Genomic DNA, 10,988 nt, shown 5'->3' with positions numbered 1-10,988 from the left:
AGTATGATTGGAATAATCCAGATTTGTACACACTCAAAATGTTGTTAATAAATTATCTGGTCAAATTATAAGCTTAAATGATAACGATATTTTCTGACGATTCTCATGTGTGTTATTATAATTATAAAGCTTCTTTTCATCTCACCAATAGATGTCTCTAGTGAAGTTCTAGTGATTCAAGAACAATGTTTTTGAATTGGTTCATATATATATAGAACTTACAAGAATTTAAGTAGTGTTGTTGTCAATAATGGGTACAGTTGGCGAATGTTACACGCGTGTAAAGTGATCACTTAAACCACCCTGTGAAGGTCGTCAGCCCCGTAAATGCCCAGACTTCCATATTCTTCTTCATCTTTGATGAGATGTCAAAAATAGTAAAATTTATGTCACTCCATTCTACAGTATGGGATTTTTGTGTTGTGTTTTACTATTTTTCATTTCAAATCGGACGTTAAATCGCATTTAAAAAAAGTTAGATTTTTAAAATATATTCATATTAATACTACATATACCGTCAGTGTGAATACCTGCCCACATATTTTATTCTTAGGACTAACAAATGCGTTAGTCGTCAAGTTAGCAAGCCTGCCCGGCGCGCTGTCATAGTTTGTACATGATGTGTACTCGAAACGTGTAAAACGAAGTTTTTAGACAAGATTTTCAATACTAAGTTAAATCATGAGTATGATTTTTAATATATAAAAAAAAAACATGATTAAGCATTTCAACTATATGAAAGAAGAGAGGTGATAGTTGTAACAATTTAATAAAGTGCCTTATGCACCATTAAGTGAAATAAATGTAAGTAAAAAACACTGTAAAATTGATGAAGATGCATAAAACGAGGAAAATGTATCAGGTAAGGAGTTGAGGCTAAGGGGTAGAAAAAACAAAAGAAGGGATTAAAGTATGAATGATAGTTTTGATGTAAAAATGAAAAAAAATTCTCGATATTTCCCTTATTTTTTAAATGAAGAATCATGTTAAAAAAATGGATATCATAAAGTACTATTAGTCAAAATACAAACAGGAATATTTACATATTGTTCCCGTTCGTATATTCAAATGAAAGTCTGAAAAACAGTTTGCGATGTTTGAATGTCACAACCACCCTCGTCATAAATACAGCCTGCGATCTAGAACCTTCTATTCGCAGCGAAAATTCACTCTTTCCCACATACATGTATGTACGTAAAAATAGCAGAGCAAAAATCAAAATGCGCATGTAACAAATCATTCAAAGTAAAGTAGATTTTCACAACATCCCCTAGGAATTATAATTGAAAGTTTTTTTATTTATTTATTTATTGAAAACTTATTGAAAACCAAGAGGATATCAAAAATTCACAATATATCAAAGAATAATTTAAAAAAAATCCAATGACAGGTTCTCACTTAAAAGTAGTCAAAAAAACTATTATTTACATAAGTATAACTACAGTATCGAACAGATTAATTGAAACCAAACATTTTTTTTGTATATTCCTAAAAAGTTTTGTAAAATCTTGTGTTTATTAGTTATATCACAAATTAATATTTAATATGATCTCATCGGGCTCAATCAAAAATTTACTCTTTTTGGTATCTAAAATATAAGGTGGATAATATAATATAATACGTGGATGCCATTTTCGTCTCGAAACCATACCTGAATTATGGACAAAATGAGCTTTTCCACCGTAGTGCAATCAATTTTGGAGAGCCGATTCTTACAGATTGCCGATGGATTTTCGAATAGGTTTAAGTCTGGTAAAATTCTTGACCAGTCCAACACAGTCTATTGTTTTTGTGTGAACATTTTCATCTTATATTTTGGATTTGTGGCAGGGGGTTAAATCCTGCTGAAATATTCCGTTACCATTCGACCTTCATTTTTGTATCATCATGGTAGCATCTTTTCCATTAGAATTGGGTGATACTTCTTGCTATTCATCTTCTCAGTCACTAAAAGAAGCCCCGGTCAATAATACGAGGAACACCCTTAAAACATTTTTTAGAGGGTGTTGAAAATACAAAAAAAAAAATGTGTCAATTAATCTGTTCGATACTGTACGTTGATTGAAGATAAGCTGAATGCGCAAATATTTCAGACCTTTTGTTGAAACTCGTAAAAAAATCGTATTTACACACTTGTTGCGTTGGAAGGATCATATGTTTTCTTGAAATTTTCAATATTTTTCTTTTCAACTAAATGTTGAATAAATTCCCAGCAGACTATGTTTCCTTGTCGGGTGTAGAAAAACATTTTACCCCTAAATTTGCCAAAAAAGAATTTATCATAAAAACTATGCATTGATTTAGACGGATCAACCAAGAGGCTCATGTTACCCTGAAAAAAAAATTATATTAATTTTACTTATTAGGGCAGACAGAGAGAATGCAACACCTCACCAATCTGTCTTTGCAAACAATCTTCGTCTCTTGATGATGAGACACCTCAAGATGTCCCTCACCTGTTGATGCTTTGCCCCCTTTTCAGCTTTCAAAGACAACAGCTGGAGGCGCGTTGCAGGAGCCTGGGTGAGGACCTATCCAACATCGGATCCGTGATAGTTCATAAGGAACTGTCACGAGAGGTAGTATAATACATGATAAAAATAGTGAAGGACATTGGTAACATAAACCAAAGTAGGACACCAAATGCCGAACCCTCTCCTAGTGGAACGGAAGGTCTGCTGATGACAGTCAACAGTCCGCCTTCTCCTGAGGAGTGCAACGTGGTTTCCTCCCAGCAATGAGCAAGTGCTGAGAAGTTCCTATTTGACCCACACTAGATTATCCCTCCTGTTCCCAACACAGATTCAAATAAAAACATATTTAATTAGCTAAAAGAAGCAAAAATCTAGTAAATGATCTATAAACCTAGTACATAATAAGCAAGGTAAATAAAAATGCAATTCCCATCTAAAAAAATTTTTTTTGCCTCTTTCACATTTAAGCGTATGCTCATATGGTACACACCCGCTGATTATTCAACTGACCTGACCACTTTTTCCTTAGATTTTATCATCAATCTCATAAATTTATGCTGATGACGATATATAATCATTTCGTTCACAGAGCTCACGTCTTAAAATTACCTGGTATAAGTTATCACTTTATAGACGAAATGCGATCTTTAATGCGAAAATGATCGTGTGTCATTGTCAGGAAAGAATTAGAAATTAACGCAGAGGAACACCGAAAAAAAATTAACATGATCAAGTATGTCAACAAGTTTAATGTGGTCAGGTTAGGAGTCGGAACAAAAAGTATAAAATATAATGTAAATGTATAAGGAAATGCATGAATATGGAAGAGGCTAAGTTTCGCAAAGACATAGTGTGCAGCGTTCTATTCTCTCCGCCTACTCCTGTGGAGAAGTGGAATGGTGGTAACTTATTGTATTTTTATAGTTTAACTACATTATTATTATTATAGGAATAGCTAAATATATACTTGTACACACATCTCACATCACTCCTTTCAACAACGTCATATTTTAAAAAATCGTAAATTTTCAGTTGTGCATGTTTTCGAAATGCCCAGAAAATGTACTATATCCCAGTAAAAGCGGTATATTTTTAACTTAATATTTACTCGTTACAAGGCAAAAAGCCTTTTGAAGAAAATGTATTGTTCAATTATTTTTTAAATATACTTAATATTTTTTAAATGGAGAAAAAACCTTCAGGTTTTACCTAAAAAGATCTGTTGCACAGTAAAAAGGTCAATAAGTGTAATGATTTTTATTTTTAAAATTTTTTATTATATTCTTAAACATTAAAAATGGTCTCCTGAAAAATCAAGTTTTTCGATATATGACTTGTTGAAAGGAGTGAGCGATATAAAAAAATGAATGAGGAACCTTTTTTATATGACATCGCGAATCCAATCCAAATTCAGTAAATATATTTTTGTTCAGTGGCATATATTCACATAAATCTTTAGTATTAAATGTCACCATGTACTCGAACCTGTTATTTACCCATTTAAAGTAACGAAGTCTTGCCTAAAACACAAAAACTAAATAAATTAAAATAATAATATTAATGAAATTCAAGAAGGTACTGAAAACCAGTGCAACGAAGAGAAGAAGAAAAAAGGTGGAGTTAATTTATGACCAAATTGCATTTATATGATAAGTTAAAGCACCTCCCATCAAAGCAGACAAATCACAATGGTAAATCACTTTATAATCATGTATCAAACTACAGGATCAACTGCAGGATCCAAAATGACGGGTTATGGTCCCGTGGTTAGTGTCGCGGACTCTAAAGCCAGAGTTTCTCGGTTCAAACACACTCCACAATTTGATACCTATTTCTAATAATGAGCCGCCTAGGCTCACAGATATAGTATGAAATGGAAATATTTGTGTCAATAATAAAAACACAAATATTTCTCTTTTTTAATAAAAAAAACAGAAATACATCAAACAAAACACATAAATATGAACATACCTCTTTTGATCAAAATAAATTTTATTATTAATTTTTATTTAAAGAGAGATATGTGTATATTTTATATTTGAAGCACCAACTTTGAGATTTTCCATTTTATAATTAATATGTACATTTGTTTTACAGTGATTTTAAAACAAAGATACATTTTAATAATATTATCAAGAAATATTTGTGTTTTTATTATTTTCAAATTTACTTAAATTTCATACTTTTTCTGTGAATCAAAGCGGTTTATTACATGAAGCGATCCATGCTTAAAGCTTGAAAGATAAGGTAATAAATGAAGTAAATTAGGAACAGAACCAAAATAGTGGATATCATGGATAAGCCTTAAGTGGCAATGGGCAGGACATATTACAAGAAAGGACCCGACAAGATGAACCCCAAAATTTTTGAGATTAAAAAAAATAAAACAGGCGTCGGAAGACCTCAAAAGCGATGGTGCGACGCTGAGGAGGGTAGAATCTGGAGACATTTTGAAGCATTTGCAGAAAAGATTCAGTCGTTTTAGTACTTTCCATGCAGGAAATGTATGATGATGTGCCTTTCCAATGTAGGAAGGGTATTGATGCAGCCAATTTTAGTTTTGATTGCTAACTATTATGGGGCCTGAGTCCATCTTGGTAGTGACGTTCATATTAAAGTAACTCAATTTAGTTTCTGGGTCAATGTAAAATGCATAGTCCAATTTTGTAATGTTGTTTTTCATTGGTCCTGGGCAAAGGTTCAATGACTCCAAGAAAATTTCATATTCCCCCTGAAAACATTGAAATAAATATCTTATTTATTGTTTCGGCATTAACTTTGTTATTATACAGACCTGAATGATGGAAGTTTAACTTCTGAAACATGTAGTCTATAATAAAACTCAAGTGGTAAAAAACGAAGTGTTTTATTTAATCATTGAAATAAATATCAATACGAATACAATATAATTTCAAAAAAATGCATTGAAATGTTCAATTTCTCATTTAAATTTTACTTGGTAAGTACCACTATATCTTAAAATCTATTCTGACATGTCGCTCACTCCTTTCAAGAACGTCATAAATCAAAATTCGTCAATTTTCCGTTGTGCATGTTTTCGGAATGCCCCGAAAATGAACTATATCCCAGCAAAAAAGGCATATTTTTAACTTAATATTTACCCACTACAGGGCAGAAAGTGTTGTTTTTGCATTTTGAAGATAAGGTATTGTAATTTTTATGTCAATTAATTTTTTAAATATAGTAAATATTTTTCAAATGGAGAAAAAACCTTCAGGTTTTACCTAAAAATATCGGTTGCGCAGTAAATACTTTTATTGCACAGTGGCTTGATATTTATTTTTAATACATTGTATTATATTTTTAAACTTTAAAGACGTTCTCCTGATAAATCAAGTTGTTTGATTTATGACGTTCTTAAAAGGAGTAAGCGATGTGTTTCGATGCGTTCCGCATATTTAAAAATGATGAAGAATGCATCGAAACACACGTCATATAAGATTTTAAGAAATAGTGGTATTTACCAAGTTAAACTTAAATAGTCTCTTACATGTCCGCCTCCGTAGTGTACGTATGGTCAGCACGCTCGGCTACCGTTCTGGAGGTCCCGGGTTCGATTCCCAGGGGGGTCAAATAAATATTAATGTTTTTTTCACTGTAATATTTATTCAATATAACCCTGGACTGGTACTTGAAGTGGAGGGCTGATCACCTTTCCTTTATGTGTAAACGATCAAGATAACACTGCGTTTATATGACGCAGTGCTTTATGCACCATTGATTGCGGATAAGGGTTTTATTATTATTATTATCAAACTTAATTAATAATCTAAATAGCAACCACTACATATCCACTTTTATTTGACTTATGACGATAACTATTGACATAATAGCTATTTATATTATAAATTAAAGTTAAACTTGGTAAATACCACTATTTATTAAAATCAATTTTCACACGTGTTTCGATGAATTCCGCATATTTTAAAATGAAGAAATAATGATATTTACCTAAGTAAAACTTAAATGAAATATCTTTATAGCTTTTGCGTCAATAATCATCGTCACCGGTCAAACAAAAGTGGGAAATGATATAAGTGGTATATTTAAATGGTATTACACAAAGTGAAAGATGACTGATAAGGAGAGTGTTAGATTAGGATACCGTTTAGCTGCGAAAACTAAAGCGATTAAACAATAATTATTTGACTATAATTACATTTGATAGGTCTCTCTTTTATAAAAATAACGTTGCTATACGAATGAGTTTAGGCTCATTTGTAATATCCGGACTCGTTAGTTTTTTTTTCAAATTGAGGAATCAAACATTTTTATTGAAATAATTAAGTATTTGGACATACTCAAAATGTTGTATATAAAGCTTTTAATTAAATGAAATATTGATGCAATTCTGTGACTCAAAGTTAAGGCAGCAGCAGAAAGTGATTGGAGTGCTGCGTGCAACGCAGTCAAGGGATATCTGGAGAAGAGTCATTGCTTCCACAAGGGTCACAACCCTCAGTAATGAGGAATTAGACGGAGAAGAACAGAGACTAGAATTATAGAGTTAAAAAAATACTCTAATTAAATCTACCAATAAGCTTATCAGCATAACTTGGTATGTGAAAAGGTTATTTTATATGTCGCTCACTCCTTTCAAGAACGTCATAGATCAAAAATCGTCAATTTTCAGTTGTGCATGTTTTCGGAATGAATTGGAAAATGTACTATATCCCAGCAAAAGCGGCATATTTTAAACTTAATATTTACCCGCTACAGGGCAGAAAGTGTTGTTTTCGCATTCTAAAGAAAACGTATTGTTTAATTATTTATTTAAATATACTAAATATTTTTCAAATGGAGAAAAAACATTCAGGTTTTACCCAAAAAGATCTGTTGCACAGTAAAAAGTTCAATAAGTGGCTTGATATTTATTTTTCATATATTGTATTATATTTTTAAACTTTAAAAACGTTCTCCTGAAAAATCAACTTTTTTCATTTTGGACGTTCTTGAAAGGAGTGAGCGATATATCAAATCGCTCACTCCTTTCAAGAACGTCATAAAACAAAATACTTGATTTTTCAGGAGATCGTTTTAAAGTTTAAAAATATAATACAATGTATTAAAAATAAATATCAAGCAACTTACTAAACTTTTTAATGTGCAACACATCTTTTTAATATGTAGTTTATTTAAAAAAAATAATTAAACCATACCTTTTCTTAAAAATGCAAAAACAACACTTTCTGCCCTGTAGCGGTTAAATATTAAGATAAAAATATGCCTCTTTTGCTGGGATATAGTACATTTTCTGGGCATTCCGAAAACATGCACAACTGAAAATTGACGATTTTTGATTTATGAAGTTCTTGAAAGGAGTGAGCGATATATCAAATTACAACAAAAATTGATTTTTCACCCAATATTGTCCCTTAGGTTGGTAGTTGGCAGTAGCGGCATTCTTCGTGCAGCATATTACAAAAAATACTAACTTTGTGTACTTCAACATGATACTGAATATATTTTTAGAATAAACAAATACTATTTGTTGATTTCAACATAACTTATTACGTTTTATTACATTTTAGAAAAATTAAGCATAACAATAAATATAACTATGTAATTGCCCGCAGTATAATGAAACACTATTGACATGAGTACAAAAAAATATATAATGTATTTTTAAAATTGCTTACATAAAAAAATAATTGAATATAATTTTTTATAATTATTTTATCCACCGCCATGGTGCAATGTTTAGCGTGCTGGAAATCCTGAGTTCGATTCCCAGTGGGGTGAAAACAAAAATTAGTGATTTTTGTAACTCTAATATTTATTTAATTTTTTCGCTCTAGAATTTATTCAATTTTACCCTGGACTGGTACCTGAAGCGGAGGGGTGATCACCGTTCCTTCATGCGTAAACGATCAAGATAACACTGCGTTTATATGACGCAGTGCCCTATGCACCGTTGGGGTGCGGATAAGGGTTTAATTATTATTATTTAATTTTATTTTTAACTCAAGTTTTACTTGTATTTACTAAATTTATGCATACCTGCATTTTTTTAAATGTAAACAATTTAAAAAATACATATTATTTTTTGACATCTCATCAGAGATGAAGAAGAATATGGAAGTCTGGGCATTTACGGGGCTTACGACCGTCATAGGCTGGTTTAAGTGATCACTTTACACACGTGTAACATTCACCAATTCTACCCATTATTGACAACCACACTACTCAAATTCTTGGAAATTCTATATATATGAACCAATTTAGAAACCTTGTTCATGAATCACTAGAACTTCACTAGAGACATCTATTGGTGAGATGTAAAGAAGCTTTTTACTAAGCAGAAACTCTTATATTAGTATGTGAGATCCGAATCCTGGATTATAATCACACACATGAGAAACGCCAGAAAATACCGTTTTCATTTTTATTATTAAGCTTATAATTTGACCAGATAATTTATTTACAACATTTTGAGTGTGTCCAAATACTTGTTCACAAAATCTGGATCATCTCCAATTATAGGAGTTATTTTCATATTATTTTTTGACATCTCATCAAAGATGAAGAAGAATATGGAAGTCTGGGCATTTACATCTCACCAATAGATGTCTATAGTGAAGTTCTAGTGATTCATGAACAAGGTTTCTAAATTGGTTCATATATATAGAACTTCCAAGAATTTGAGTAGTGTGGTTATCAATAATGGGTAGAATTCGTGAATGTTACACGTGTGTAAAGTGATCACTTAAACCAGCCTATGACGGTCGTAAGCCCCGTAAATGCCCAGACTTCCATATTCTTCTTCATCTTTGATGAGATGTCAAAAAATAATATGAAAATAACTCCTGTAATTGGAGATAATCCAGATTTTGTGAACAAGTATTTGGACACACTCAAAATGTTGTAAACAATATTATCATAGATTTAATAATGCCAATTAATTTTTATCAAAAAAAGTTATTACTCAACATTTTCAGAAAAATCTTAATTTTTAGTAATAACACCCTTTGCTGCGATTACAACCTCCAAACGTCAGGGCATGCTTTTTATGCAGATTTTTGCATTGTGCCAGAGATAAGGGTTAGTTTGCCATACTCTGAGAAGAGTTTCTATCATTTGCCACTTGGTGGTGACGACTTCTTTAGCAATCTCACGTTTAGTTAGTTCCCAAAAGTTTTCAATGGGGTTCATATCCAGCTAATATCCCGGTTAAGGTAAAACATAGAGTTTTTTTTCAGCCAGGCATGTGGTAACACTCCTGGCTTTATGACACGGTACCAAGTCATGCATTAACACAAACTCTTCATTGCCAGGGAACCATTCTTGATTCCAGCCTCGGCTGGAGCCGACTTTTCAGCACTCGCTGGTACTGGCCTTGCTTCATGGTCCTTTCCATGATAAAGAGGCATCTCATACCCTTACATGAGATCACGGACCACAACATCATGCTAACAGGGTGTTTTTAATCCACTCTGCAAGGCAGTCTGGGTGGAACTTTTCTCCTAGGCCACGTCGGACGAATGAAGTTTTTCCCACCAAAATTTTAAATGTTGACTCGTCCAAAAAGCAGACGTGTAATGTATTACCATAATTGCAAAAATACATATATTTTTATCTTCTTACTTTATTATATAAATGCAAGTCATAAATACTCGACTCCAGTCCGAAAAAGTCATTTTCCGGTGTTCTTTGGCCCATAGGAGTCGTTTTTTCTTCATGCCTCAGTCAGGCGTAGTTTTTTGGTTGGGCGTCGACCCATTAGATTTACTTCAACTAAGTGCTGTGAAATATAAAAAAAGTAAGGTTTTTTTTCATTTGAATGTTGATTAGTAAAAAATATATAAATATATATATATATATATATATATATATATATATATATATATATATATATATATATATATATATATATATATATATATATATATATATATATATATATATATATATATATATATATATATATATATATATATATATATATATATATATATATATATATATATATATATATATATATATATATATATATATATATATATATATATATATATATATTTATAATTCTGATTTTTTTCTTTTCACCACATCCCTTCGGAAGATTAGTGTGACCATTGTACAATAATATTTAAAGTTTTTAGTTTTCCATCAAGAAGACTTATTTTTGAATTATCATAATTTATCAAAATCATTCATATGGACAAGGCATATCTTAAGGATGAAAAAAAATCACGTAACACATTTCATTTATTAAAAATATGGTAACAAGAAAATACTATAATTATCAAAGAAATACTACAATAGTAAAACAAAAATTTATCCATCCTTTTTGAGCACTCGTCGTGAAGTGACATTGCTGTTTGATATCGACGCGCTTGTTCTCGGTTATCCTGCTTAGAAAAAGAAATAAGTTTTGTTTGCACATTTTTAATTTGCTTTTTATTGTTATTATCAACTCTCTAAAATTACAAAAATGAGTAAAATTATGTTGAACTTTGTTATCTGACGATTAGCCAATAAATGTTATTGGAT

This window comes from Brachycentrus maculatus, unplaced genomic scaffold (genome assembly GCF_059751285.1).
Source record: "Brachycentrus maculatus isolate JH-2025_06_01 unplaced genomic scaffold, ASM5975128v1 h1tg001474l, whole genome shotgun sequence".
In the NCBI taxonomy this organism is placed as follows: domain Eukaryota; kingdom Metazoa; phylum Arthropoda; class Insecta; order Trichoptera; family Brachycentridae; genus Brachycentrus; species Brachycentrus maculatus.
Note: the sequence above shows the minus strand (reverse complement) of the source record.